The sequence below is a fragment of the Heterocephalus glaber genome, unplaced genomic scaffold (assembly GCF_053883595.1).
Source record: "Heterocephalus glaber isolate CG9 unplaced genomic scaffold, H.glaber_assembly_v1.0 deba00001442, whole genome shotgun sequence".
NCBI lineage: Eukaryota > Metazoa > Chordata > Mammalia > Rodentia > Bathyergidae > Heterocephalus > Heterocephalus glaber.
This window is the reverse complement of record NW_028258296.1, coordinates 38,634,565-38,661,045: the sequence shown is the minus strand read 5'-3', so window position 1 is coordinate 38,661,045 and position 26,481 is coordinate 38,634,565. Positions and strand designations below refer to the sequence as shown.

The following is a 26,481-nucleotide window of genomic DNA, read 5'->3' as shown; positions in this document are numbered from 1 at the left end:
AAAGAATTTTTAAAAAATTTAAAAAATAGAATTTAGGAAATGTATGCCTGTGGGCCCAGTTGGGAGGTGACACAGTAGGATTACTTTAGCCTGGAATTTCAGGATCTGCCTGGAAAACTGATCAAAACTTGTTCTCAAAATGAATATATTAATAAATAAAATAAACTTAAAATGGTCTAATTTCTAAGTTTGAGCTACATAAGGTAATGGGAATTACCTCCCCTGAAGGGACTTGAGTGTGTCCTACTACATAAGAGAAAGTCAAAAGTGTCATAATGATGCAAAATATGCCAACTATTTTCTAAATTTTGTGCTCTCCTTTCCATGGGATAGAGTTGATACTCCTTATCAGCACTAGAAATTATCAGTCTTCTGAATGCTTGCCAAGCTGATGGATAATAAAATATAGCTCATTATGATTCTATAATGTATTCTGATAATGAAGTTGTACATGAGAAGATCCTTGCCTGCAATTTATAGTTTTTTTCTGTGAATTGCCTGGTTGTATAGCAAATACTATTCATATTTCAGTTTACACCCACTTTGTGTATAACTTCCTAAGATGGATATTTGTTTTGTTCATACTACTGAAAGGATGACCAATTCTCTTATTGTCTCTGACTGCTTCATGTGCAAACAACGTGACCATTCCTCACCTCATGTCTTTCCTGTGTACTTGTCATGAAATCTATGGGGATCATGCATATACAACCTAGTAGTCTGAGAAAGTTAAAAGCTATGTTTCAAAATTTTCACTCGGGTAAAATAGAACCATAAATAATTCTAGAAGTGACCCTAGCCCATGGAGTTTAAGAATGGTATTTGGTGCTACTTGACTCATCATTTTTCATACTTTAGGAACTCGACTACATACAGCAAGTGGGATGGCTGTAATCCTTGGGACACAATGGCCTCAAAAATACTATAAATTTCATCTATGGTGAAAAGTAATATTAGGCTAGACAATATCTGTGGACTAGAATGATACAACGGCAATGCAAATGAGAAGGACTGTAGCTTCTGTTATAAATATTTTCTAAAAACCTACACTAATTAAAAACAAGGCCTAAAATTTAATTATAAGAGGGTCAGACCTGCAGAGCAAATTGAATATGCAGATTTAGAAGTCACTTATGCAAAAATCAGATGATGATAAGGTAGAGACCTTGGAACAGGAAATTGAGATATTTGAACAAATGAGTTTCTAAATATTAAACATATAATTTTTACTGAAACTTCTAGGTGAACAGATGTGTTTGCTTTCAATTTGTCAGAAGGAAATTGCCTTTTCTTTCCCTGGAATTTATGTAATAACTTCACTTGAAATCAGGTTCTTTGTGAAATGAGACTTGTCTGTCTGATCTTTACTGCTTCAGGGTCAGTTCTCAGCATAGTCTGTGTAGGAAGGTACAGTCCAAACTCTATCAGAAATAGTTTAAACACCAAAGGGTTGAAGCACATAGTTAATATATGTCAGCAAGGACCAGTAAAAAAATGTGGGGGATGATTTTGAGAGGGTTGACAAGAATGTGGATTTTTAGGTTGGACACAGTAAAGCTTATTGACATTGAAATATTCACCTAAGACTTAAACTTCAGTGCATTGGCGAGAATACCTGGGGAAGTCATATACTATATTTAGATGTTTACTGACGCTAAGAATGGGCAAGTTGCACACTCCGCATACCTGGTTGTTTGTACTACCTGGTAACATAGGAGCATATGAGCTATGTGTTGCTAAGGTCTAATTTCTAGGAACCTAGGTTCAGACTGGTTGTTTGATGCTTTATATGACGAATTTATGTTCTATATTAGGATTATTTGCACATGTATTTGTAGTATATATTATTTTTATATGTTTAATGTAATACATATTTATTTACTAAATCCATTACCATTCTTTGCTATGTATCAAACAAATATTTATTTTTTATCTTTCAGCTTTATTTGTGGTATGTTTTACCACGTAGATAATATTTTAAACTTATACAGACAAAACATGCCAAATTTTCTTGAATGGATTCTGAGGTGTGTTACCTAATAAGCCTTCTCACCCTAAGAGGAAGGAAAGAAGACTATAGCTCTGCTTTCATGTAATTTCTCTAATTTGATGACTGCTGGTACTGAATAATAGATTTGGAGACATTATTTTGGTTATTTATCTTATTGATGATTACATCAACAGATTTACTGCTGGTAGTACTATTAAATTAGTTATTTTTATGGGACAAGGCCTTGCTTATAGTGAAGGATAATTAAATTAATACTGCATTCATTTGAAATAATTTCTGTATTAGGATTTTTATATACGTAAGTGTAATTGTCCATTGACAGAAATTTAGGAATGATCTGCTTTAAGGAAGGAGTGTGTATATATATATTTGTGTCTGTGTGAATGTATACATTTAATCTGTAAGGTATAAGAAACAAAGAGGGAAGCTTTGAAGCTAGACTGAGCTCAAAATTTGAATACATTAGTATAGAGTTTGTATAACTTTAAAAACGTATGTTAAATTTTGGGCCGGGCATTTAGCTCAGTGGTTCCAATGCCTGCCTTGCAAGCCAAAGGCCCTGAGTTTGAATCCCAGGACCAAAAAAAAAAAAAAAGAGTTAAATTTTTCCCTTTATTTTGTCACATGAAAACTAAAATAAAGTTCACAACTGCCTCAAAGACTTATTTCTATTTAAATATTATTTAATACAATAAAGTTTCTTAAACTGAGCATTTCACATATCAAATGTTCAATAAATGTTATTAGTTCTCCTTAGTTTATTATTATTATTGCTATTATTTTCACTACTGTTTTTACATAGGGCATACACATCCTAGTTATTCACAGGTTTCACAACATGCTGAAAAAAAACATTCAAATATTTGTGTAACCTTCCTGATTTTTAAAAAAATTAATTATATTGGTACATTTTAGGTATACAATATAACAATATTCATCATTGGAAAGTTGTATCTGCACATAATCTATCTTGGTTCTTACTTTTTCTCCATTCCCCTGCCCTTTCTTTAACTCCTCCACCCCTGACTATTTACAAAGACTTTATTACCATTTTTTCATTTTCCCATATTAATTCCATTCCCTTCTTTACTTTTCCCCATCCCTCCCACTTCCCCTTCCCGTTTAGACCTTTTCTTCCTATTTCTCATTATCTATTATGCCTTTTGATTGTTATCTATACTTTCAGTTTCTCACACCAGAGAAACTATTTGATATTACACATGTGTCCCATTTATTTTACTTAAGAGTATTGCCTCAATGTGTATCCATTTAGCTATAAATGTCTCTTATTTGTCAGTCTGTATGTACTCTATTTTATTTTAAAAAACATATTTTTTTATCCAGTCTCCAGTTGATGGGCAATTAGGCTGTTTACAAGTTTTAGCTATTACTAGCTTGCTGCTATGAACATAGGTGCACATATATTGCTGTTCTTTGATTCTTTAATTCGTTTGAGAAGATACCCAGTAGGGAAATAGCTGAGTCAAATGGGATTTCTAATCCTAGTTCTATGAGGAATCTCCATACTGATTTCCACAGTGGTTGCACCAGTCTACCCTCACACCAGCAGTAGAGAAGAGTTCCTCTTTCCCCACAGCCCTGCCAGCATTTGTTATTGGTTGATTTCATGATAGCAGCCATTCTTTCTGGTGTGAAGTGGAATCTCAGTGTTTTTTTCATTTGCATTTCTCGAATGACCAGTGATGTTGAACATTTTTTCATGTATTTATTCCCTATTTCTACTTCTTTGTCTGAGAAATGTCTGTTGATTTGAGGTGCCCATTTTTGGATTGGGTCTTTAAATTTGGGAGGTCTGATCTTTTGAAGTTCTTTATAGATTTGAGATAGTAGACCTTTGTCTGAAGAAGAGCAGGTGAAGAATTTTTTCCCACATTGTGGGTTGTCTCTTCACACTGCTGGCGGTTTCTCTTGCTGTGCAGAAGCTTTTTAATAAGAAGAGATCCCATTTGTTGATTGCTTGTGCTAGGTAATGGACAACTGAGGTTTTGTTCATAAAATCTTTTCCTACACCGATGTCTTCAAGGGTTCTACCTAACCTCTGTTCGAAATGGTTTAGGGTTTCTATTTTAATATTTAGATTTTTAATCCATTTTGATTTTAGTTTAGTGCATGGTGAGAGATACAGGTCTAGTTTTAATCTTTGGCAAGTTGAAGCCAAATTTTTCCAATACCATTTATTAAAGAGGCTATCTTTCCTCCAGTGAGGGTGTTTGTCTCCTTTGTCGAAGATGAGATTGCTGAGTGTGTCTGGCATTGTTTCTGCATCTTCTAATCTGTTCCACTGTTCCTCAGGTCTGTTTCTTTGCCAGTACCATGCTGTTTTTATCACAGTAGCTTTGTAGTATAGTTGCAGGTTGGGGATTGTGATACCCTTGCCATGTCTCTGTCACCTAGAATTGCTTTTGCTATTCTGGGTCTCTTCTTCTTCCAAATGAATTTTTGGATTATTTTCTCAAGGCCTATGAAGTATGCTCCTGGAATCTCAATTGGAATTGCATTAAATCTATATAGCAATTTTGGAAGTATGGCCATTTTCACTATATTAATCCTTTCTACATAGGAGCAGGGGATGTCTACCCATTTTCTGATATCATCTTCAATCTCTCTTTTCAGAGTGCCATAGTTTTCAGAGAAGAGGTCTTTGATTTCTTTTGTTAGGTTGATTCCTAGGTATTTCAGTTTTTTGGATGCTATTGTGAAAGGAAGTATTTGCCCTATTTATCTCTCAGTGAGTCTGTCATTGGTGTAGAGGAAAGCTATTGATTTTTGTGTGTTGACCTTGTAACCAGCTCCTTGACTGAATTTGGTTATTAAGTCTAGAAGGCTTTTGGTGGAGTTCTTGGGGACTTCTGTATAGAGTATCATGTCATCTGTAAATAATGACAATTTGATTTCTTCATTTCATATCTTTATTCCTTTTATTTCTTTCTCTTGTCTAATTGCCATGGCTAATGTTTCCAGAACAATATTGAACAAGAGTGGTGATAGTGGATATCCTTGTCTTGTTCCTGATTTTAGTGTGAAGGATTTCAGTTTTTGACCATTTAGTATGATATTGGTTGTTGGTTTTTCATAGATGGCTTCTATCAGTTTGAGGTAGAGACCATCTATTCCAATTTTTTGTAGGGTTTTTATCATAAATGCATGTTGGATTTTGTCCAATGCTTTCTCTACATCTATGGAGATAATCATATGGTTTTTGTCCTTGGCTCTATTGATATAGTGTATTACATTGATTGATTTTCGTATATTGAAGCATCCCTGCATCCCTGGGATGAATCCCACTTGATCAGGGTGTATGATCTTCTTGATGATCTTCTGCATTCTGTTTGCTATTATCTTATTAAGGATTTTTGCATCTATGTTCATTAGTGAGATTGGCCTATAGTTTTCTTTTTTAATTGGGTCTTTCTCTGCTTTGGGGATCAAGGTGATGCTTGCTTCCAGGAATGAATTTGGGAGTATTGCTTCCCTTTCAATTTCATTGAAGAGTTTAAACAGTAGTGGCAGCAGTTCCTCTCTAAATATCTTGTAGAATTCAGCAGTGAATCCATCAGGGCCTGGGCTTTTCTTAGGTGATAAGTTTTTAATTACATTTTGAATTTCATTGGTTGATATTGGGTTGTTCAGAATTTTTAGGTCTTCTTCATTCAACTTTGGTAATTCATATGTATCTAGGAATCTGTCCATTTCTTCTGTGTTGTCCATCTTATTGGTGTATAGGTTCTGGAAGTAGGTATTGATGATCCTCTGGATTTCTGGTGGGTCTGTTGTAATTTCACCCTTTTCATTCCTAAGTGCATGGATTTGGGCCTTTTCTTTCCTTTTTCTCACAAGGTTGGCTAAAGGTTTGTCAATTTTGTTGATTCTTTTGAAGAACCAACTCTTGGATTCATTGATGTTTTGTATCGTTCTCTTAGTCTCCATTGCATTGATTTCTCCTCTGATCTTTATCACTTCCTCCCTTGTATGAGGTCTGAGGTTGTCCTGCTCTTCTTTTTCTACAAGCTTGAGGTTCAGCATCAGGTTGTTTAATTGGGCTCCTTCTGTTTTCCTAATATGTGTATTCACTGCTATGAATTTCCCTCGTAAGACTGCTTTCATTGTGTCCCATAGATTCCGATGTGTTGTATTGTCATTGTCATTTAATTGAAGGAACTGTCTGATTTCTTCTTTAATTTCCTCTGTGACCCACTAGTTATTCAGAAGTGTGTTGTTCAATTTCCACATGTTTATGAAATTTTTTGAGTTTCTTTTTCTATGGATCTCTAATTTCATCACACTATGATCTGATAATATACAGGAGATAACTTCAATTCCTTTGCACTTACTTAAACATGTTCTATGTGTATGTGGTCTCTTTTGGAGAAGGACCCATGTGCAGCTGAGAAGAATGTGTATTCTGATTTTGTGGGGTGGAAGACTTTGTAAACATCTGTTAAGTTCATTTGTTCAAGAGTCCGATTGAGTTCTAGTATTTCATTACTTATTTTTTGTCTAGTTGATCTTTTTGTGACAGTGGGGTTTTGAGGTCCCCTACTACAATTGTATTAGTGCATATATGACTTTTCACGTCTGTTAGTATTTGTTTTATATAGTTGGGCACACTATTGTTTGGTGCATTGATATTTATGATTGTCATCTCTTCCTCTTGGATTGTTCTCTTTACAAGGATGTAGTGTCCTTCTTCATCTCTCTTAATCAGTGTTGGTTTGAAATCTACTTGATCTGCAAAGAGGGTAGCTACTCCTGCTTTTTGGGGGGTTCCTGTCACATGCAGTATTGTTTTCCATCCATTAACTTTCAGTCTATGAGCTTTATTTTGAATTGTGTTTCTTGTATGCAGGATATTGTTGGATTTTCCTTCTTGTCCCATTCTGCCAGTCTATTTCTTTTGATTGGTGAATTGAGACCATTAACATTTATGGTTATAATTGAAAGGTATGGACTTGTCATTGCCATGACTTTTTCTTTTTGTTGGGTTCTCCCCCTTTACATTTAATTTCTTGTCATGCCAGATGGGTTCATTCTGCTTTGCTTCCTGAGGTTGTGATCCTCAATATCTGTTCCTAGGCTATTGTGTAAAATTCTTTGGAGTGCTTGTTTGGTATTCACGAAGTTCCTAAGGTGCTCTTTGTCATGAAAGTATCTTATTTCTCCATCAACATTGAAAGATAGTTTTGCAGGGTACATCAATCTGGGTTGGAGGCTGTTTTCTTTTAGGGCTTGGAATATGTCCCTCCAAGCTCTTCTTGCCGTGATGGTTTGTGTTGAGAAGTCTGCTGTCATTTTGATGGGCTTTCCTTTGTATGTGATTTGTTTCTTTTCTCTGACTGCTTGGAGAATTTTGTTCTTCTGTTGTGTTTCTGGAATCTTAACAATTATATGCCTATGTGTAGATTTTTTTTGATCAAGGCTATTTTGAGTCCTATATGCCTAACTTATCTGTATGTCAAGCTCTTTTCCCATGCTGGGGAAGTTTTCTGCTGTTATGTCTGTGAAGAGATTTTTCTGTCATCTCCATTCTCTCCTGTTTCTTCATTGAGCCCAATCAATCTTATGTTATTCTTCTTTGCATCATCTAGAAGCTGCTGGATTGATTTCTCATGTTCCCTTATAATTTTGAAACAATTTTTCTTTTCCTGGTCACTAATTGCAATCTTATCTTCTATATTTGAAATTCTGTCCTCACATCAGCTCATTCTGCTGTGTAGACTTTCAATGAAGTTTTTCATGTCCTGGAAATCTATTTGCATGTGTTTTATGGATTCCATTTGTTTCTTATGTTGTGATTCCACCATGTTCCTCAGCTCCTCTCTAGATTTTTTAATCATGTCTTGCACTAGGCGCACAATTTCTCCTGTTATCTGAGAAATTATTTCTGATTTCATTTTTTCCAGATCCCCTTTTGTTGCCAGTTCAGTGGGTCCAGGTCATTGAGTATCAGAGTGTTCCATCTCATTTCCCTTTGGGGTTACAGTAGATGATCTGGAAGTCTGGTTTTGAGACTTATTTACATGTTTTCTCATTTCAACTGGGGTGGGGGGCTGTTAGCACCTGCACGGATCACCTCCTCTGAGCCGGGTGAGGTGGGACTGTGGCCGGTAGCAGTCGTAGGGATGGTGTCCCTAAAGCCCTTTCCTGTGGGCTGGGAGCAGTGGGAGGTATGATGGCCAGGAATCCCCTTCCTCTGGACCAGGAGCAGTGGGATGGCGGCTCAGAAGCCCCTCCCTTTGGGCCAGGAGCAGTGGGACAGAAGTTGGCCCAAAAGCCCTTTCTTCTGGGCTGGGAGCAGCGCTAGAGATGGTAACCGGGAAGACCTTTCCTCTGGGCTGGGAGCAGCGCTAGAGATGGTAACCGGGAATACCTTTCCTCTGGACCAGGAGCAGTGGGACGATGGCTCAGAAGCCCCTACCTCTGGGCCGGGAACAGCAGAACTCAGTGCCTTGGTCTTGTGGTCTGGTGACCTCTGCGTCTTTGTATTGTGGAACCAGGTGGCTGCCTGTCTGCAGCAGGGTGATTCAGTGTCTTCCACGCAACTCAGGACCTCGGTCATGTGTGCACAGACCTTCCTGTATGCAGCTGGATGATTTGGCATATTCCTTGAGACTGGGGACCTCGGTAGGGTGTGGGCAAACCTGCCTGTCTAGCACATTTGTTCTTTTAAATAGGTGGTAGCTCAACCTATGTTGCTCATTCTCATTCTGTATATGATTGAGTTTTTATTCATTGTATATGTTAGTTGTTTTCCTTAGGCAGATGATCTTCCTGTTGTTTAGATCTTTTAGAATCATTTTAATTTTGGGGGCTAAAACTAAAGGCTGAAATTTGGATTTCTCAGTTGTTTTGGGGTAATTGGTGTGCCTATTTGCTTCCAAGACCAATCCCAGTGGAGTGGAAAACAGATGTCATCTGTCTTAGTCCATTTGTGCTGCTATAACAAATGGCATACACTGAGTTGCTATAAATATTAGAAAGTTATTTCTTACGTTTCTGAGGGAACCTCATGAAAGGCACAAGCAGATTTGGTCTTGTCAAGGCTGTATGTATAGACTTCTGTATCAACTGATGTATATAGACTGTATCCTCATCTAACAGATGAATGAAGGCATTCTCTGTATTATTTTTATAAGGGCACTAATCCTATTTATGAAGGCTCCTCCCTCATTACCTCTTTTTCAAGACCCCACCTATAAATACCATTGTGGGGATTAAACTTTAAGAAATGAATTTGAAGGATACAAACATTCTATAGTATCCAGTATTGCTTTAAACCTTCAATACAGTGATGAAAAAAATTGATACTCTGTTTAGCTTCATACTTCATCAATATATAGAAGTGAAATTTATAATTGTTAACATTTGTATACCTTGACATTCATTCTCTTTGGTTATGTTCTGTCTTATTTTTCAGTGATTCTCATCATACTTTGCAACTGCTCATTTATGTAGTGTATTTAATGAGTTTCACGCCAAATCATGGAAAGTATTTAGATAGTGAATCCAAACTTCTGAAAAGACATGCTAAAATTTAAAAAATCTGCAAAACTATTTTAGAAGAAAGTTTTCCAGCATTGTTTCCAAGACCTTATGATCAATGACTTTACATTCACAAATAGATGTAAAATGTATCTGAATCAAACTGAACAACCTCATGTAACTATAGCTGAAACTTCCAAATCTGCCAGGAAGAAGGAATTTGAAAGAGAGTCAGGATAGAACCAAAAATTAAGTAGTAGGACCAATCAAGTAGTAAAAGAGGCAATTTTAAAGTTTTCATTGTGTTAATCCAAAGTCATCTTAAAATTGAGACTTGAAATTTGCAGATTATTAAGATTTTAAGATGGATTTTTGTATCAGTTTTCTACTTTCAGCATAAGAAATCACTACACATTTAGGAGATAAATAAATAAAATCTATTATCTTATGGTTCTGATGGTTGGAATTCTGAAATGAGTCTTGGAGGCTGAAATCCAAATGTTGTCATAGCTTCATTCTGTTGAGTTTTAAGGGACAACCCATTTCCTTGAGCTGTCCAATTTCTGCAGGCCACCTGCTCTCTTGGTTCTGAGCCTGTATCCATTTCTCAGCCAATAGAGCAGAATCTTCAAATCTCTCTCCCTTATCCCAGCCCTTGTTTCTTTATTCATCAAAGTATTATTCAACCTATTACAGCCTTAAATATACAAGGGAAAATACTTTAATTCATAGCTTTAATGTGTTTAATATTAATTTTAATACTTCAGATTAACTTCAAATTTCTTTTCTGTGCCCAAAAGGGATTCACAAGGACATTTAGAAAATCTGCCTTGCCAGTGAACCTTATTTCGTCAGACCATCTGCCCATCTATTTGCTGATTATCTATTATTATTTTATTTTCTGGTGCTAATTACTTATATTTTAGACCAATTTTCTCTGGGTTTTGTAATAGCTGTTGTACAAGATTACCATATCCAGTAGTACACTGACAAATGAAACTGTACTGTTGATATTCACTAACTTTGCCAAAAAATATGTCTTCCAGTAGGATTCCAAACCCCTCTAAGCATTAAATTTAATTTTACCGATTTTTTTTTACTATTTTGGCCTTGGTTTATGGTGAATCTCATAGCATCATCTAATTTTATAAATAAGTAGGGTGTAAATAAGTTTAACAACACAAAAATTGGTCAAAATGTAACTGTGTATAAGTTATCTTAAAAATAATTAGAAAAACATATCCTTTATATATGTTAATTAAAGGAGAATTGTGAGGGGCTGGGGATTTAGGTCAGTGGTTCCACCACCTGCTTTGCAATCACAAGGCCCAAGTTCGATCCCCGGTACAAAAAAGAAAAAAGAAAAGAGAATTGTGATAGTTAATTTTTTGTGTCCATTTGATTGAATCATAAGATGCCCAGATACAGTGAATAAAGGCTGAGGAAGGTTGAATTCATCACAGACTATTAGTACTGAAACATTAGTTTTCTACTGCTTTTGAAACACTGGTTTTGGGGCCTCCAGACTGTATTAGAATCCACATCACTGGCTTTCCAGCTGTCAGGCCTCGGAACTACACCTACGGCTTTCTTGTTTCCAGCTTGGAAAAGGCCAAGTTTGTTATGTGAGTGAGTTCATTATAGTAAGTCTCTTACACTATAAGAGGATTTATTATTATAAAGAGATTTATTATAATGTATATAATAAAAATATACATATCCCCTGTTGATTTTGTTGCTCTGGAAGATCATGCCTCATGAAAATATAATAAATGTAAGAATTAGAGATTAATTCTATTATTGGGTAGAGTAGGGACCAACAGTATTTCCCAGGTTCTTATTATCTAGTTCAATGAATTGATCAGGACAATTTTCAAATGTGAAAGATTAACATTTATTTAGGGAAAAAAGAAGAAAAGGAAAAGAAGTGCAAAAGAAGTGCTCAAGGAGAAAAAGCTGCTTCGAAGGAAAAAGAGAAGATACATCCTGCAAGCAGAACAGATCACTGCAAGAATAAGAGGGCAGTGGTAGCAAAGTCAATTGCTGCTTTCTTTTTATATCTTCTGTAATGGTTGATCCAGGTGGTCCTAATTGACTTCAAGCCAGAAAATTGCTATCAAGTGCTAGGCTTGCCTTGTTCTCATATTATCAGAAGACCAATGTCATTCACTGGGTCCAGCTTGTTCTTGTCTCAGAAGATTGGCATTGGTTCAGGGTTCAGCTTGGTCTAGTGTTAGGCTCAGGAGCAGCTGACCTGTGCCCATCTTTAACAAGTCTCTTCAATTGGTGGGTTGTGCCCAATTGCTCCAGTCAAGTTGCCATGCCCTAGCCTCCTATATCAATTCTGTAATTTCATTTGCTGCATTCTAATTTTTGTGTTTCCTTGATATTCCTAGTGTTTTCTACTACTGGAACTAACTGATTTCCCCAACTTGCAGTCAAAAAGTCAAATCTATTCTTAAAAAAATATTTATTTATTTCTCTATTTATTTATCATTATGTTTGTGGAGAAGTGGATCTGCCAAATCTGATTTGACAAATTTGGAAATTTCTCATTAAAAATTCTCTTCTTTCTATCTTTCCTTATAAAGCTAAAGGATCTGGCAGTATAATCTGTGAGGGTGAATAATTTCTATTGATTTGAAGGGCAGGGATATTGTCCAGTTTAACAGTCTATACCCTTGTCATAATTAGCCTACAATGGCCCAACTTCACCAATTGTGAAATTATCTTATGCTCTGAATGATTATTATTTTTCTACTTTTATCTTCAGTAGTTACTTAGAATTTGGGCAATCTGTTTTAAATTCTACTAGTTATTGCCTTTAAGCTTATCAAATGCATAATTAAACATGCATTTCTCTAATTATCAAAGTATAGTAAATTCAGTTTCTTTTAGGCACCATAATAAATGTTAAATTCCTGTATTCCACCTTCCCTGTAAGACATTTCATTCTTCTATAGTACTATAAAATCATGGAGACAATTTCTGCCCCAGCCTTATTGGTCTCCCTGAAACCTTGTTGTCTAGTTCTTATAGACTCTTACTGCAAAGTGATCCTTTCTAAAGCTAAGCATTCTCCACTGATTTTTCCAACTGCCATAAAATAAAATTTAAAGTCCTTATTTTACTAAATAGTCCTCTGAAAACATCTCTCCCTTTTCCTGTCATGGCTTTTCTCTCACAGTTGTCTCCTTGCTGTCTGTATAACATAGCATGCACTCCTCTATCCTCTAGTATCTCTTCTTTAAGACTTTGTGAAGACTCCTTCCCTTATTTCAGTCAGGTCTCTAATCCTTGGGGCTTTTTGAGCTCACTTATCTAAAATTGCTGCTCTGTCTTATTTCCTGACCCTCTTCTAATATTTGAAAGTACCCTCATTATCTAGCACTCTGGGTTTTTCACACCTCTCCAATCTGACAGAAAGTCTCCAGAATAACAGGGCACGGTCTGCTTTGTTGACTCTTGTTTCACTAAATTTAGAAGAGTTCTTGCACACAGTAAGTTTTCAACAAACTTTTTGAAAGTTGTACAAATTTGTACTCAAGTCTGTTAACTGAATGCCTTTAAGTAGTTTCAGTGCTCAAGTTATTTTGATTTGTATTTTTATCACTTGAATTATTTTATTCTTTTTCTTTTCTGAAAAGAATGCATGGCTGAAGTATTTTCCAAGTTCTTGTAACCTAGAATGTCTTCTGTTGTTTTCATATTGGAACAATAATTTAGGTGATGTGGAATTTTTAGATGACAAACTTTTTCAGTTAAAATCGTGTAGACATTTTGTGTTGTCCTGTGACATACAGTTAAGCCGAAGAAAAATTTGAAGACATCCCAACTTTTGTTCCTTCATAGGTAACTTTTTTTCTCCCTGTCTGGGTGCTAATACCTCATTTTAAGTCTTTTTCTTTTTTCATTACTTTTTTTGAGTTCATAAAGCTAATTTAATTCATACACACTTTTTTAGTTGAGGACACATTTTTTCCTGCTTGATATTTAATTATCGCTTCTTAAGGTTTTCAGATTTCTTGCCAAGTAGAGTATAGTCATACTTCCTAGCCTTAATGAGTAATTCTATTGTCTTCTATAGTACCTTTTCTTTTACAATTTTATTTTTAAAAAATTTCATGTGGAGAAAAGTAGTGACTCAGTTTTTGCAGTTTTAATTCTGCTTTAGTTTTGTCCCTGCAGATACATTAATTTAGCTATTCATTTTAAAAATTCAGTTTCATATTTTCGCTAATTCCACTTTTATTCTTTGTCCAAATTAATTTTTCCCTTAAGTATCCCAGAATCTTTTTCATAGAGCCATGTCTTTGGCATATATTTCCATGAACTGAGCAGATATTTTCTAAAGTATTAACTTCCTGTAAGTTAAATTCAAAATATTTATTCATTGGATATTGAAAATAATGTTCAATTTGCATGTGCCACAAAAACTTTTACATGGCCTCATTTTGTATAAAGTTTAGACTTTTATAAAAAAACATTAGCATACTCAAGTAGTATACTCATACTAGTATTTACTCAAGCTAAGTATGACCTTTAAGAACTCTTACCATGTCCTTTTGTTACATTTGTTTGTTTTGGGGGTTTTTTTGTGTGTGTGCTTGTGTGTCTGTTTTATTTTAGCATCCCAAATGGAGAGCAATTGACAAGCCTATGTCCAATTTCAATTACTAGTTCATAAGATGAACTTTTCTAGGTGGTTCTTCTACACTGAGAGTTTTTCTTTTCTTTACAAATTTTGAATTCTTCACCTTTGTTACAATTTGAAATAGAATTGCAATTCTTTGTATAATTGTAGTGTGTAAAGTATATGACACATATAAATTTGTCTTGACATCAATACATTTCCCACAAGCCCTTCTCATGTGAGCAAATGGCCATTATTTTGTCAACATCAGCAGTCACTGTTTCTTCCTTTCACCTCACACTCTTTTTTTCTCATAATTCCTTCTACTGGAGCTCTCTTTAGCTTACTTTTTGTTTCTTACCTGCTATGTTTATTCTTTAGGGCCTCAGGATAAAATGTTTTCTTCTTTGATCTTCATGGATCTGGCTCCTTGTCACTCAGGGTTATTAGGGTATTTGGATATCAGGGTTATTTGTTTGTTTTTTGTCACCTCCTCCAAGCAATGTCCTCTGATAATTATAACATCATATTTAAATATCACTCATTCTCTACTTCATCATCCCTACTTTACCTCTTCACTGGATTTATTTTTAACTATTCATTTTTATATTTATTCGTTGTCTTCTCCCAAAAGAATCTAGGCCTAGTTTTACCCAATACTCTGCCACAACTGTTAAGAGCTATACCTTTTTTTTTTATTTTTTGGTACTGGAGATCGAACTTGGGACCTTGCCCCTGCGTGGCATGTGCCAGAACCACTGAGTAAATCCCCAGCCCCCAAGAGCTATAAGTTAAATATAGTGAAGATTTTATATTTTTTGATTTCTTATAAGTCATCTCTCTTTTTTTATTAAATGGATCTTTCCCCTGCCTCAGGGAGGAGGAATATATTTAAGGAGAGGTCTTGCCACTGATTGTATTATATAATTACAGGTTAGAAATCAGTTCTGTGCTTAAACATATGCACACTAGAACAACATTATCTTTGATATTTTCCTCTTCTGCAGCCAGACCGGAAACTGGTCGAACCCTCCTACTCAGACAAATCACCTTGTTGCACCCAATCTTTTCATATTTCCTTAATGAATGCCTCTCTGATACTTAGCAATTGGTACTTAAGTATTTTCTTCCCCCACAAGCTGCAGGGTGCTCATGCTTCCTGGGTTGGTGGCTATCAGGTGACAATATCATGAATTTGTAAAGAACGTACATTGAAGATATGGCATACTTCACCCCTACTAATAGTAACACAATGCCTATCTTGAATTATTATTGTTTGTGGTATATTGATGAGAAAATTTTAGATTAACCAGTATTGCAAAAGAAGATGTATACATTCCTGGGACTCTGGTCATTATCTAATTTAAAATCATCAGATCCTAAGATTATCTTCTCTGATGCTTTTGTTTCCCTACTTAAAAAAAAAAAAATTTCCCCACTGTGGTTTGTGCACATATAAAGAACATGACCTTATATTAACTTTGTATATTTGGAATATGCTTACAAAAAGGAAAATGGATTTTAATTTATTCCATCTTCCCATGAAGCTATAGTGCAGAAAGTTTATTACCAATATTATTGTTGTTGCTTTCAATTGTCTAGGAGGCATGGTAGTTAGCATAGCCTCTGAGAGTTGCATTGAGAAACATTCTATGCATGAGGTAAAAGTTTTAGTTCTGATTTTTATAATTGCTTCGTGTATGGTAGATCTAAGATGCATTTAGTAGTCTGTCCTTTTTTTTTTTAGTCCATCTTTACTGACTGAAAAACTTGCCCTTAGTCTTTGGTATGTGGTTTATTTCCTCAGTCTTTTGGACTCATGAAATAATACAATATACATATTAATTTATTCCCCAATTCCCTGGGCACTCCTTAAATTTCCTGAGCAATATATATGTTAGGAAAATATTGTTCCAATATTTTGTCTCTGCCTTGATTTCTAGATCAGACCTCCTAATACAGTGCTTTTGTGGACAGTGGTACTAATAGGATGTTCCATGTTAATAGCCAGTCTTTTATCATGGTTCCTGACATAGAGCTTCTTAATCCCTGAGAATTTCCTAGGTGATAGGAGTGGTCTTTTGTTTCAAGGTGAATTTCAATGGGACTATTCACCACAAAGACCAAACCATCCTTTTAAGTTTGGAAAACTGCTTTTATCGGCAGCCCTCCTTCTATGGAAAGAGAAAAGTGGCTATAAATAGAGTTAATTTATCATGATTCCATGATGGAGGCTCTGTAAGAAACCTCTGCACTCGGGTTCAGAGAGTTTCTGCATTCGTGAACATTTTAGTGTCTTAAGAGGGTGGTACACACCCACTCCGTGGGGTCAGATGTCCTTGCACTCTTGCCCTATATATCTCTTCACTTGGCTGTTCATCTATATTCTTTATATATTCAATATTAGTAAACCAATACGTGTACATAGCTTTAACTGAACTCAGAAAGGGTAGTAGGAGTCCAGATATACAACCACTTAGAAGTATATGTGACAACCTACTATTTGTGATTGGCCTCTGAAGTGGGAAAAAGTTTTACGGGGCCTAAGCCCTGTGGTCTCTAATATTACTATCTCCTTGTACGTAGTGTCAGAATTGAATTATCAGACACCCAGCTGATATCCACTAGAGTATTGCTTTGTGTGTGGGGAAAAACTCCAAAACATCTGGTGTCAAAACCTTTCTGTTCCATGGTAACTTTGCAAGAGAGTTGAGTAGCAAAAGCAGTTTATATTTTCTGTCTCTTATGGGCCTATTGTAAATTTTTTGTGTTCTCTTTAGTATCAATTTCTAGAATATAGCTCAGGGAAGACAGACACATCAATAGCCATATTATTCTGATCTCAATTTTTAAGACATTGTAATTGTTTGAAACACTAATTTTATTTTCATTAAATTTATTAATAGATTTTAGGCATAATTTGTACCTTTACATGATATATCTTGGTTCTTATTTTTTCCCTATTCCCCTGCCCTCCCTTCAACTCCTCCACCCCTTCCTATTTACAGACTTTGTTTCCATTTTTCCCTTTTCTCATATTTTTCCTTTTGCTTCTTTCCTTTCCCCTACTCCTCCAACTTCCTCTTACCCTTTAGACTTTTTCTTCCTGTTTCATATTATCTATTACACATTTTGATTCTTATTTACACTTTCAGTTTCTTACACCAGAGAAACTATTTGGTATTTACATATGTGTATCCTATTTATTTCACTGAAGAATATGAACTCATGTGCATCCATTTAGCTATAAATGACTCTAGTTCCTCATTCTTTATGGCTGAGTAGTACACCATTTTATAAAAAAACCTACATCTTCTTTATCCCGTCTCCAGTTGATGAGCAATTGGGCTGTATTCAAGTTTTACCTATTACAAATTGTGCCGCTATGAACATGGGTGCACATATATCGCTGTGGTTCTTTTGGGAAGATATCCAGCAGGGGAATAGCTGGGTCAAATGGAACATCTAATCCTAGTTTTTTGAAGTATTTGCATATTGAGATATCTCCATTTAGAGGTATCACCACAGTGGTTGCACCAGTCTGCACTCACTCCAACAATGGAGAAGGGTTTCTTTTTCCCCACAACCCCACCAGCATTTTGAAACACTAATTTTAATAATGACAAACAATTTTGCATTTCATTCTTTACATTTCTAACATAACCTTTCTAAAATTTGTCAACATTGTAAATACATTATGCTGTTGAGGAAGAAATCAATCTTGCATATATCCTTTTTAATATGCATTAAACATATTCTTAATAATATTCCACTGATTATAAAAAAATTTACATTTGGTCTGAGATTTTTAAATGACAATTTTACTTAAAGACAATATATAAATGTACTAGCTATAAAATGATTGATGTGCTGTGAATTATTTTTTCAGTTCTTGAAGATATTGCTTTAAATTTAACCCTGACATTGGTAATATTGATGGCTATTATGTTAATATGAAAAATGCTAGGTATGATATAATTTTTAATTTTTTAATTTTATTTTTTGGGTAGGGTACTGTGGATTGAATTCAGGACCTTGTGCTTGTGAGGCAGGGAGCGGAACCACTGAGCTAAATCCCCAGCCCAGGTATGATATAATTTTTAAAAAGCCAACTTTTCATTTGTTAGCTTCAATGCCAAAATGACCAAGCAATTTACCATCTGTTTGTATTATTGTATTTAGATTTCCTCATTCAACTTTTACATACCTGCTAAAGCTTTATAGAATACAGGAAATGGGATAAAAATAATCTATACTATTTTTCAGAAAATATAAAGATGGTCAATAGGATGAAAACTACTGTCCTGCCACAGAGCATAGCTTTTTAAGGAATGCCAGTTGTTAAGATATCACAAAAAGAAAACTCTGAAAGACAAGTTTTGAGAATAAAAGGTCAAGTGATTATTATTTAATACCATTAACTTACATAACCATAAATGAAGGATAGTAATTACAGACTGGTATACTATTGTCCTATATAGTAATTTCCAAAGCAATGAAAGGATAAGACTATGAAACCATATGGTATCTGTATTATAAGGTAACCTGTTCCATTCTTTTAAGTTGTTATTACTGCTTTTGACACAGCTTTAGGAAATAAAAAGGCTGATGGAATGCAGACCAGGGAAATACATTCCCACAAGACTTTGTAAAATGAAAGTTGGAATCCCTGAGTGGAAACAGATTTCTAAAAAAAACAATATTTTTCTGTTCTCTATATCTAAGATGATTCTGGTAAAAATGAGACGCATTTGATCACATTATTGTACTTGTTTTTAAAATATGTTAGAGAAAAATGAATGTTAGCACAGAAGTTGGAAGGCAGTGCATGCAACTTAATGTGAAAAACAGCTTGCTGGACACCATAACATGGTTTTGAGAATCAGGGTTGAATTATCATTACAGTATTCTACTGGAGGTTTAGCATACTCAGCTTTGTTTGGTTTTTTTTGTCATTTTAATGAGGGAAAATCTTTATTTCTTTTGATTATCTTTCTAGTTCTTTTGATTATTCAACAAACCACCCTGAAATATACTAGCTTAAAGTATCAATTTTGGTTGTGTATTGTTCCGTGAGTCAGGAATTCACACATGGCACAATAGGAAAAGCTTGCTCCTGACCACATGTGTTATCTACTAGAGTTTCAGAAGTTATAATGTTCAAGGATTAGGCATGGAACTGGAACAGCAGTATTTTGTCTTTTTTCTAATATTTAAAGCAATAGACTATTCAGACCCCAAATTCAAAGAGGGGAATAAGTAAGAATGGGACTGTCAGGAGGTATGGTGTTTTGGGATACATCAAATAGTCTCTCACAATTTATTCTCCTACCCCTAAGAACTCAAAATTGAAGAACTGAAAAATACACTTCCAAGAGGCCTATAAACTCATTGAATTTTCGTAATAGATTAAATCATCCAAAGATTCATTAAGATTTCACCAAGTAATTGAGGGTTTTATTATCTAAAGCAAGTCCAGATAAATGAATGACCTTTGGCATACCTTTGTCTTATACTGGATATCTGAATTAAAGAGAAAACTGGAATAGTCCTGGTATAAAATTAAATCTTGGGACAGGGAATTGCAATCATTGCTCCAATTAAAAACATGATGAGTTGAAGCTAAAATGATAGAATTAAAACTATAGTAGATACTATTAGTGCCCCTTTGAGATTCTTTCTACTGAATCAGTGCTTCCATACTCAAACTGCTGAGTATTCACTCACAGAAGCCAACACTATTGAGTAGCCAACTCTAGATACTACAGTATATATCAAAACCACTGAATTCCATAATCATGTGGTTTAGGCAATGTGCCCTCCCTGTCCCTGTAACTATACACTCTATTATTTTAGATTCAGTATCTGTAAAAGGGCACATTTTTTTTTCTACCATGGAACATAGAAAGAGTGTCTCTACACTTAAAATTATGTCTTTTTCCTATTGAATTTGGCTCATGATACAAGTAGAACAATTACAGGCTGGAGAAATTGAACTTTATTATAATGGGAAGGTAAGATTACTACAACATAGTGGGGTTTCTGGGGAATGCATATGACACACAGATGACCCTCCTACCATCTACTCTCCATTTTAATTATAAATAGATTAATATGTGTTTCTGTAGGGAATATTATTATAGCTTCTCTCTCTTCATGCTTTCCTTATTTCTTCTTTTTTTCTTTGTCCTCAAAAAATCACTTCTATAAGAATCCTCTTTTCAGCTTGTATTTTAGATGAGGAATTTACTCCCAAAATTATAGTTATTAGCTGATTAACCTTATATAATTCACTACATATTCTTAACAAAGCTTTATCTTCTTCAATTTGGAAGCATGATTTTCACATAGAGTTTTTGTGAAAATTAAGGAGATTAGTTCAAATAATATTGCTGAACAATGGTACAAGTAGAACAATGGCAGATAGAGCAAGTATTTGAAAACCTTAACTAACATTCATATTAATTATTTTTGTACTCTCTGGGCATACATAGGCAATACCTCTTTTGGGAGTAGACACCAAACATTAATTTCACGTAGACGTTTTTCCTGCAAAGAAATGTGCTGAAGGTGATTATCCTCCTACACTCAACTATAATACTAATCAACAAATGGAATACAGGTGAACATATTCTTGATCACTTTGCTTGTAATATATTTGATGAAACAAACTATTTCACATCTATTTTATGCAGGTTTTGTATTTTAATTTTCATTTATGTCTTGTCAAGCATTTTTTTTTTTTTTTTTTTTTTGGTACCAGGGATTGAACTCGGGTCCTTGCGCTTGCGGAGCAGGCAGCGAAACCACTGAGCTAAATCCCCACCCTCTTCAAGCATATTTTTATATCAGTAAAAATTTTATATGGCAGCTCTCTTATTGCATCATAGCTTCCCTACAGATTTATCTTTTATTATATTTTATCATTATTTCAGCTGAGTTTGAGTTAATTTGACAATAGATCTATCAAAGAAGAGCTTTACTTTTAAATCACAATTGCCTCATTATTAGTAGCATGACAATAATGATTTGACATGTGTTCTATATGAAATATCACTACTTATCAGGTAACTTTGAAGAATGAATAGCTTTGAAGATTACTCTGAAATCAAGTAAAGTATTGAAAAACTCAATTTTCCACTAAGTAATGAAAACATAAAATAACTCTTCAGCTCAGCCCTACTGCAAAGGAGAATTTGCATAACTTCTACATTAATCAGTTTAGGCTCTACTCCTACTTTTAAGATTAATGAAAATACCACTCAATATCCTTAAAGTACAAAAAAAAAATCAAAGTGGTACTCAGCAGGATCACAAAAGATGTAACTAAATAGATAATGAAAGTAATAACTAAATGATCCACGACCTTTCAAAAGACACTGAGAAAAAGTGTATGAGCTAAACCAATGATACAAAATATAAATGATGAGTTTAGCAAAGAATTAGAGTTCATAAAAACATTTCAATCAGAAATCCAGAAAATTTAACATTATATTGAAAATATGGGCAGCAAAGGTGACCAGTATGAGGACAGAATTTAAGAACTAGAAGATATTATGTCTTCAAAGATCAAAGCCATGTTAAAAGCATCAAGAGAATAAGAAAAATGGATCCAATATCAGTCAATGAAATTTAAGAAGTAATTTTAAAAAACTACCAACTAAGAAAAGTTCAGGACTACTACAGGCCAATCTCTTTGATGAACATAGATTCAAAAATATTTAGTAAGATACTGGCAAAAAGAATACAGCAAATAATAAATATACAACATGACAAAGTAGGATTCATTCCAGGGATGCAGGAATTATTCAACACACACAAACCAATAAATGTAGTACACTGCATGACCAGAAGCAAAGACAAAAATTCGCATGATTCTCTGTAGGATGCAGAAAACATATTTGGCAATATCTGGCATGCTTTCATGGTAAAAAACCTGAATATAATAACTATAGGAAGTCTTTATCATTTTTTTCATAATTTTTTAATTTTATTGGTACATTTTAGGTACGCATAATGATGACATTTATCCTAGGGAATTTGTACCTGCACAGAATATATCATGCTTCTTTTTTCCCCATTCCCTTCCCCTCCTTTCAATCTCTCTTCCCCTCCTTATTTACAAAAGATGTTTCCATTTTTTTCCTTCTATTCTCTTTTATTTCTTTTTTGTATAAAATAAATTTATTTTTATTCAATAAAACTTAGATTATAATGGTAACAGTGCATTAATTCTTTCTTTTTCCCCACTAAGTTTTTTTGGTACATTTTAGATATAAAATACAGTTACATTCATCATTGGGATCTTGTACCATTACATGAATATCTTGGTTCTTATTTTTTTCCCCTTCACTTGCCCTCCCTTCACCCCCTCCACCCTTCCCTGTTTGCAAAGACTTTGTTTCCATTTTTTTCCTTTTCTCATATTTTTTCTTTTCCCTTTTTTCCTTTTCCCTACCCCTCCTACTTCCCCTGCTCCTTTAGACCTTTTTTTCCTATTACACAATATCAATTATACATTTTTTAAATGACAGTATCAAGATCTAGGAGACATTACCACAGATTTTACAGAATTTAAAAGGATATAGAAAGCATATTACAACAATCTTTTTTGAAATAAATTTGACAACTTCTAAGAATTATCTTGGGAGACAAATTAATGAAACTAACTCTGGAGGAAATATAAAAGCCCTTGAATAGCACCTATTAAAGAAAGTATATTCCTATCTTGAAAACCTACCTATATGACAACAGCAGGCTCATATACATTTTAACTGATAAATTATATGAAGCATTTAAAGCAGAAAAGAGAAGGAACACTTCTCCCCTCATTTTAGGAAATCAACATTGTGCTAATCCTAAAACTGGATAAAGATAATAGAAAAAAAATATGAACATAGCTAGAAATTTGTTTAACAAAACAAAGTATTAGAAGTCAGATCTGGCAGTATGTAGAGAGTGGTTTTATTATAGGGATGGCAGTGTTGGTTCAGCTTTGGAAGATCCACTCCCAAAAGTCATCGTTTTAACAGAGGAAAGGAAAAAGCTATATGATCCTGTCACTAGTTGGATAAAAAGTATTGGACAAAATTCTACAACTGTTCATGGTAAAAGCTATCGGGACAGTAGAAGTAGAACAGAACCTTCTAAACAGATCAAAGGCATGTACTCCATACTTCCAGCAAAAACATTTTATATGAATGGAGAAGATACAATGCTTTCTCCCTAAGGTGGGGAACAAGGGCAGATTTGCCTACTCTTCATCTGTCCATTAAACTTTGAAACATAGGCCCAAACCAAAATAGTCTGGCAATAAAATGATACAATTAGGATAGGATTGGCAAGGTAGAAGCAAAATCTTTACATGTAGATGAAATGATCATCCACAGAGAAAATACTCAGAAATCTCTAGGAGCCCCTAGAACTTGTATTTGAATTTAGCAGGATTAGAAAACACAAGACATACAAAATTTCAGGTCCATGTGTGGGTATGTGGTCTGTTTTGGAGAATGACCCATGTGCAGCTCACAAGAATGTGTATTCTGATTTTGTGGGGTGGAAGACTCTGTAAACATCTGTTAAGTTCATCTGTTCAAGAGTTTGATTGAGTTCTAGTACTTCATTACTTATTTTTTTGTCTAGTTAATCTATCTATCTATTTGTGACAGATAACAGTGGGGTGTTGAGGTCCTCCACTACAATTGTATTAGTGCATATATGACTTTTCATGTCCATTAGTATTTGTTTTATATAGTTGGGTGCACTAGTGTTTGGTGCATAGATATTTATGATTGTCATCTCTTCCTCTTGGATTCTTCCCTTTACAAGGATGTAGTGTCCTTCTTCATCTCTCTTAATCAGTGTTGGTTTGAAATCTACTTGATCTGCAAAGAGGATAGCTACTCCTGCTTTTTTTCAGGTTCCCATCTCATGGTGTATTGTTTTCCACCCTTTAACTTTCAGTGTATGAGTTTCCTTTTGAATTAAGTGTGTTTGTTGTATGCAGCATATTGTTGGATTTTGCTTCTTGACCCATTCTGCCAGTCTATTTCTTGTGATTGGTGCATTGAGACCATTAACGCTGATGGTTATAACTGAAACGTATTGACTTGTCATTGCCATGATTTTTTCTTTTTGTTGGGTTCTCCCCCTTTACATTTAATTTCTTGTCATGCCAGATGGGTTCATTCTGCTTTGCTTCCTGAGGTTGTGATCCTCAATGTCTGTTCCTAGGCTATTGTGTAAAATTCTTTGGAGTGCTGGTTTGGTATTCACAAAGTTCCTAAGGTGCTCTTTGTCATGAAAGTATCTTATTTCTCCATCAACTTTGAAAGATAGTTTTGCAGGGTACATCAATCTGGGTTGGAGGCTGTTTTCTTTTAGGGCTTGGAATATGTCACTCCAAGCTCTTTTTGCCTTGATGGTTTGTGTTGAGAAGTCTGCTGTGATTCTGATCGGCTTTCCTTTGTATGTGATTTGTTTCTTTTGTCTGACTGCTTGGAGAACTTTGTTCTTCTGTTGAGTTTCTGGTATCTTAGCAATTATGTGCCTATGTGTAGATTTTTTTTTTTGATCAAGGCTATTTTGAGTCCTATATGCCTAACTTATCTGTATGTCAAGTTCTTTTCCCCTGCTTGGGAAGTTTTCTGCCATTACTTCTGTGAAGAGTTTTTTAATGTCATCTGCACTCTCTCCTGTTTCTTCATTGATCCCACTCAGTCTTATGTTATTCTTCTTTGCATCGTCTAGCAGCTGCTGGATTGATTTCTCATGTTCCCTTATAATTTTGAAGCAATTTTTGTTTTCCTGGTCATTAATTTCAATCTTATCTTCTATATCTGAAATTCTGTCCTCACATTGGGTCATTCTGCTGTGTAGACTTTCAGTGGAGCTTTTCAGCTCCTGGAAATCTATTTGTATCTGTTTTATGGATTCCATTTGTTTCCTATGTTGGGATTCCATCATGTTCCTCAGCTCCTCTCTAGATTTATTAATCATGTCTTTCACTAGGAACACAATTTCTCCTGTTATCTGAAAAATTATTTCTGATTTCATTTTTTCCAGATTCCCTTTTTTTTGCCAGTTCAGTGGGTTCAGGTGGTTGTGTATCAGAGTGTTCCATCTCATTTCCCTTTGGGGTTGCTGTAGGTGATCAGGAAGGCTGGTTTTGAGACTTATTTACGTGTTTTCTCATTTTGAACGGGGGGGTGAGGGGGTGCTATTGGCGCCCGCATGGCTCACCTCCTCTGAGCTGGGAGAGGTGGGACAGGGGCTGGGAGTCACGGTAGGGATGGTGGACTGGAAGCCCCTTCCTCTGGCCTGGGAGTGTTGAGAGGGATGATGGCTGGGAAGCCCCTTCCCCTGGACCAGGTGCAGTGGGACAGCCGCTCCAAAGCCCCTTCCTCTGGGCTGGCAGTGGGCGGGACAGATGATGGCACAGAAGCTCCTTCCTCTGGGCTTTGAGCAGTGGGACAGAAGGTAGCCCAAAAGCCCTTTCTTCTGGGCTGCGAGTGGTGGGAGGGATGGTGGCTGGGAAGCCAATTCCTCTAGACCAGTAGCAGTGGGACAGTGGCTCAGAAGCCTCTACCTCTGGGCTGGGAGTGGCAGGACGAATGGCGGCCCAGAAGCCCCTTCCTCTGGGCAGGGAGTGGCAGGACAGGTGTGTAGATTTCTTTTGATCTAGGCTAGTTGGAGTCCTATATGCCTCACTTATCTGTATGTCAAGTTCTTTGCCCGTTTTTGGGATGTTTCTGCCATCACTTCTGTGAACAGTTTTTTTTTTTTTATGTCATCTGCACTCTCTCCTGTTTCTTCATTGACTCCAATCAGTCTTATGTTATTCTTCTTTGCATCATCTAGTAGCTGCTGGATTGATTTTTCATAGTCCCTTACAATTTTGAAGCAATTTTTCTTTTCCTGATCACTATTTGGAATCTTATCTTCTATATCTGAAATTCTGTCCTCACATTGGCTCATTCTGCTGTGCAGACTTTCAATGGAGTTTTTAATCTCCTGGAAATCTGTTTGCATCTGTTTTATGTATTCCATTTATTTCCTCCATTGGTATTCCATCATGTTCCTCAGCTCCTCTATTTTTTTTATCTGTGTCCTCTCTACATTTATTAAACATGTCTTGCACTATGAGCACAATCTTTGCTGTTATCTGAGAAATTATTTCTGATTTCATTTTTCCCAGATCCTCTTTCATTGCCAGTGCAGGGAGTCCAGGTGGTTGAGTATCAGCTGGTTCCATCTCGTTTCCCTTTGGAATTTCTGTAGGTGTTCTGGAAGTCTGTTTTTGAGACCTGTTTATGTTTCTTCTCTTTTCACAGGGCAG

At 35.4% G+C, this 26,481-nt stretch overlaps 1 protein-coding gene across 3 annotated transcripts in view; it reads left to right on the top strand.

The window, feature by feature from the left end:
- The window catches only part of Col11a1 (collagen type XI alpha 1 chain), a 702,155-nt gene that overhangs the window by 165,049 nt on the left and 510,625 nt on the right, over positions 1 to 26,481 (top strand). For all 3 annotated transcript variants that reach the window (XM_021247828.2, XM_004869152.4, XM_021247827.2), the window contains exon 3: positions 18,155 to 18,230. The gene's annotated coding sequence lies outside the window, so the exon portion shown is untranslated. The remainder of the gene's footprint in view (positions 1 to 18,154; positions 18,231 to 26,481) is intronic.